Source organism: Littorina saxatilis, unplaced genomic scaffold (assembly GCF_037325665.1).
Source record: "Littorina saxatilis isolate snail1 unplaced genomic scaffold, US_GU_Lsax_2.0 scaffold_617, whole genome shotgun sequence".
NCBI classification, from domain to species: domain Eukaryota; kingdom Metazoa; phylum Mollusca; class Gastropoda; order Littorinimorpha; family Littorinidae; genus Littorina; species Littorina saxatilis.
Genome location: NW_027127406.1, coordinates 12,089 through 17,499, shown reverse-complemented (window position 1 = coordinate 17,499; position 5,411 = coordinate 12,089). Strand labels below are relative to the sequence as shown.

The 5,411-nt window shown below is 36.1% G+C and overlaps 1 long non-coding RNA gene across 1 annotated transcript; it reads right to left on the bottom strand.

Moving 5' to 3' along the window:
* Window positions 1-670: 670 nt before the first annotated feature.
* Window positions 671-3,915, bottom strand: LOC138955876 (uncharacterized). The gene is made up of 3 exons (XR_011452414.1): window positions 3,817-3,915; window positions 2,769-2,895; window positions 671-1,164 (listed from the first exon to the last, which is right to left on the bottom strand). It is a non-coding gene; the product is annotated as an uncharacterized lncRNA (long non-coding RNA).
* Window positions 3,916-5,411: the final 1,496 nt, after the last annotated feature.

The following is a 5,411-nucleotide window of genomic DNA, read 5'->3' as shown; positions in this document are numbered from 1 at the left end:
TTAATTTGTTGTTATCTTCAAGAACAATAACAGATGCGCCACACAATTAAATTTCATGTACATATTTTATCAGACATTGGCGGTATGAGGATTTCAACGCGAACATTAATATTTTGCCTCATTCAGAGCGCTGAGCGCAAATGTAGGCCTACGCCTAGAAAAGCTCACGGCTGACACGCTTAACTGATCATGGCTCTTGAAAGAGCATTTTCCAAGAATGTGTGTGTGCGTACAAGTGCGCTGTGAACAGTCATAGTTGAAAATGTATGAAATTAAAGGTAAATTGAAGCTTTCATTTTTCTTAATGCATGCTAATTTTTTTTTTACAAATTCAGTTCATTGGACAGGGTACATTTTTATTTTTAAAATTCGTTCTGGCATGTCGCGCAACAGCAGAACTAATATCTCACATGACTTGAGATTCCGTGTGTACTTAACGACATGTGTTAGCCCAAATCACTGACAAGTTTTAAGACAATGCGTTGAGGAGTTACTGAAATGTACCATTTTTTTTCTCATTTTTGTACTTAACGACGTGTGTTAGCACAAATCACTGACAGTTTTAAGACAATGCGTTGAGGAGTTCTGAAATGTACCATTTTTGGTCTCATTACCCGCTAAAACGACTTCAAAAACTGAGAGGATTGACAATTACAAAGCTCAGCATGCCATAGCGTTCATGTTAGACAAGATATATGTGAACAAAACGGACTGTTTTGGATAAAGATTTGATTGTTCTGTCTAATGACATGCAAAACATGTTTCGGTTTAGTTGTTCTGATTTGTGTTGTTGATTTTAACACGGGAAGCTTGATTTTGTGAATTTGATTTGTGGGAGGGGGGGAGGGGGTGTCTGTGTTGCAGGTTTCACTGCATAGACACTACGTCATGAAAACCCAATTTTGTTTCTGAATAAAGTAGGGAAATTAATGGCCTTTTCAGTCATATACTTGGTTTTTCAATCAACAGCCTCATCAGTAAGATCTGCCCTCAAACGCATCTGCCTACTTTTTATGACGGGTAGTGTAGAAACCTCTGCAAGCATTCTCAGCCGAATCAGATGGAAAAGCACAGAATTGTGATGGTACTCTGAATTTGATCATCGTCCCCAGCGAACCCAGGAACCAAGGTGCAAACAGCCTTCCCTTAATGTAGCGGTCCTTCCTGAAAAATAAAGAAAACATATAACTGAGCACCTTCAGTATTCACGGGGATGGGTTTTGGTTAGGTCAAAAAAAAAATTGTCTGTTTAGGGTAACCCGACCGACCCTATCGATTTGGCGCCGACCCAAAAACTTTTTTTTGATTTCATAAAAAAAAGAAAAAAAAAGAGGTAAAAATGCTAAAAAGAGACATTTGGCGTTTCATTTACACACACACACACAAAAAAAAAAAAAAAAAAAAAAAAACCTACCTACCTACCGACCCTACTTTTTTTGGTCATGTTACCCTAAACAGACAATTTTTTTTTTTTGGCCTTAGCGAGGGGAGGGTGTGTGTTGGGGGGAGAAGGTGTGTACGTGTTGAGCAGTGTGTGTGTGTGTGTGTGTGTGTGTGTGGGGGGGGGGGGTGAGGAAGCACTTGCTCTTCACATGACCATTGGGATCGGGGATGGTGTGTGTGATATTGTAATCTAAACTATTAAAAAAAATCTGTGCGTGTATGAACTTTGTGCTCGGCAGAAATGTTTCTCGATTTTAGTCAAAAACAAGTGTGCCCTCAACCCACACACTTTCGCTCTTCAGCATCAACACTATACAGTTTGAGTTTCATTGGGAAATGTGTCTCGATTTCAGTCCAAAACAGAACTTTCAGGATCCAAAGCACTCGCCTGTCAGCCTTTTTTTTTTATTAAAATACATTCAACCCACCACATTTTCCAGTGATGAAGATTCTGGGTATGTGTGTTGATCCCATTGATTTTGGCCATTTCAGATCTGGCCAGTTGTACATGGGATAGGAACATAACTTCACCCAGACACATAAAATATTGACACCCTGACAGTCAGTGACTGCTTCATGTGCATAGTTGAATTTTGTTTATGAACGAATTTCTCAAAAGTCACTCGCAGAAGTAAAGAAGTAACATTTTTGTTAATCTGAGAGTGGTTTCCACAACAAAATCTAACTCTGAGCAGGAAGAAGCCAGGGTGTTGAATGTAGAAGTATCCGAGTGAACAGATTCATTCTTATTCCATGTAAAAGCCTGGCAAGATCTAGGATGGTGAGCCAAGGGAAGAATAACTGTATGTGCCTTTTAAATAATTCCAGTAAATTAGTAATGATTTCATTTGCGATTTTGTTTTACTTTCCTGTGCTGCATTAGTTCATTCACACTGTGTAATTTACTTTAAGAATAGTGGCAAAGGATTTGAGAAGAGAAAGAGAACTAAAACCAAGCTTTATGTACCATTTTGTATAAATAGTACAAATTGTACTATGCAAGGATACATACAGATGTAAGAATTTATTTTATACAAAGCCGTAATGTTTTTGTGTCAATAAACTTGCATCTCCTGCCACTACTCTCAGATTCAGATGTAACAAGTGTTGACATAGCTGAATGTATCTATCTAGATTGTAAGTTCATCTATAAATGTGAAACGCAGATCTCTTTACAACACAACGTACAAAAGTCTGCCAAAACATCTACACAGCTTCAAACTACTATCACCAGTGCCAATTTACATATCATAAATCAATTTTACAATAACAATTTAGTAGGCACAAGCAGGTATTTGGTAGTGGTACAGAAATGTGTGACTTACTCTTCATGGTAGTCTGTAAAGCAGCATGTCCACTCAGTCTGAATCCTCTCCAGAATCCATATATATATCTGAATGCAAGAGCTGTATGAACACTTCATCACACATCATCTCTGGTTTCTTAGGAGGCCTGAAAAAACACACCATAAAATAATTAATTAACAATAAATAATAACTGTATTATAATTAAACCACTCGCTCATTGATTCTTTTATCCCCTCTTTCACAATCATAGTTTATACAGCAGCATTTACCTCTGACTCTGTTCATGCAGAGTAAATATCAAGTATTTAAACAGAAAAATAAGTCATTGTTGAATAACCCTTCTAAAAATACACAATAGACACACTTTCAGTGGCAGTGATTCAAGTGAAGTCAGTTTCTTTCTTCATTTGTATACACACAAAAATTGTTTTGGGCCAGTTAGTGTTACTCTTGGCTTTACACACTTACTATATCTAATTACACATGCACTCAGCTTAGAAAACATACTTCTAATGTTGGGAGTGCAGTGTGAGCCAGGACATTTACAGCAAATAAGGATACACAACAGTTCATTCAGAGATAGATTTGCCATTCACTGCATTATATTGTTAGTTGAATGAGATAGATCTACAGCGATGCTTCAATGCATTAGATTTGCTTTGTTTTAGTGTCTACTGTTCATTGCTCCACCGTGGGAAATTCAGTCAACAGTGCACAGTTCCGAAGAAACCGATGCTGCTGTGCATAATCATTGATGCATTGACGATCGTTCATTGTCAATGTCACTGTCAGAAAAACAACAACTGTATCTTTCATCGTCACCACTACACAATGGCTCGTAGGCCTATTTTCCTATGACACTGAACACGGTTTCGGAGACACTCAGACAGTACTGCCTGGCCCATAGATCTAGATCTACCCTTGCTCTCACTTTCTAACAAATGTATTATTCATAATTTATTGCAATATAATCTGACACACACTCACACACCGAGGCGCACAAACGAACACACACACCGTGGGACACACAAACTACACGCACACAACGGATGAATCTTGCTCTTACCTGTTGGATGATCCAAACCGATTAAAATCGGCGACAGGAAGATGTACAAGCCAAATTTGTACAGTCGCTGATGTAAAAAGTGGAAATTTAGTCAATGTTCATAGCATAGCTAGGTCAGGCCATTTTTAATTATTTTTCAAAATAGGCATATATATATCATTGGAAAGGTATTTTGAAGACAAAGACAATGGTAGTAATTAAATTGAAATAGGTCAATTAGGTAACGAGCTACATAGATTTGAAAACGGTACCCGTCCAAGTAGGGTGGGGTCAAAAGTTAGCTCTCTGCATTAATCGTTTTTAAACACTACTTGTACCCAAAGACTGGGGTCAAAGTGAGCTTTTATATATATACCATAAGAAAGGTCTTTTCAAGACAAATATTGTGGAAGCAATTACATTTCCATAGGTCAATTAGGTAACGAGCTACATGGATTTGAATAGAGTAACTGTTCAAGAAATGTGTGGTCAAACTTTAGCTTTTGGTACTATTCATTTTAAAACACTTTTTTTTTCACCTAATGACTGAGTGAAAGTAGGCTTATATATACACCATTAGAAAGGTCTTTTAAAGACAAACACTGTGGTAGCAATTTCATTTCCCTTGGTCAATTAGGTAATGATTTACAAAGATTTAAAAATCGGAAAACATAGGAAACCGACAGAAACACGAGGTCCAAATTCAACCCTATGTTTAGATAATAATTTCAAAACACTATCTGATCAAACTGTTTATTGTTAATGAAAAAAGTATTTACATCCAGTCAAATTGAATATTTTTTTTACAAAATATCTGTCAAGTCTATTATGTATAGTACCTTTTTAGACGACGAGTTCCAGATCGCCTTTGCGCCAGTCATCCAGCAACTTGTATGTGTAGACAGAAGTGTCCTCTTGATATACAATGTTGAACCATGCAGGGTAGCCTGGGACCTGTAAAATATATGGAAATAAGTCATTGTGACAATAACTGAGCTTTAAAAGCTCTCTTTTTACATTTAATCAAGTTTTGACTAAATGTTTTAACGTAGACTTACAAGACAACTCATTTCCCTTTCTTAAGTCATGAAAAAATTTGAACAATTTAGAATAAAGAAAAAGATTTTTTTTTTCAAAATCATCTATTCTACCTAACACAACACAAAAGGCATAATAATTTTGATAAAAAAAGAACAAAAATGTTCAAAGTACCAATGACAATACGTAAAATATCATTATGTCTACTGAGTAGCATGCTAAACATTGATGTACTTTTCTTTCAATGCAATACCATTGAATCTAGAAATGGAGAAAATTAATTTCTTTAAAACTAAAAGTTACAACATCACAAATTGAGAAAAAAAATCACACTGGATAAATTGTATTGCCTGTTATTCCAAAAGAAATGTAAATCACAAGTGCCCACAAATAAACAAACCTTCATCAAGAAGACCAGATGATCAAATTGTTATTGCCCCTTTAGACATACTGTTTATTTTATGCTGAGGAACTTCCAACACATTTATAAAGTAAATGTTAATGTTAGTTTACACAGTTAGTTGTGAGTTTTCAGTAAACTGAACAATTTGAATCAAGAAATGTTCATTTGGATTCAA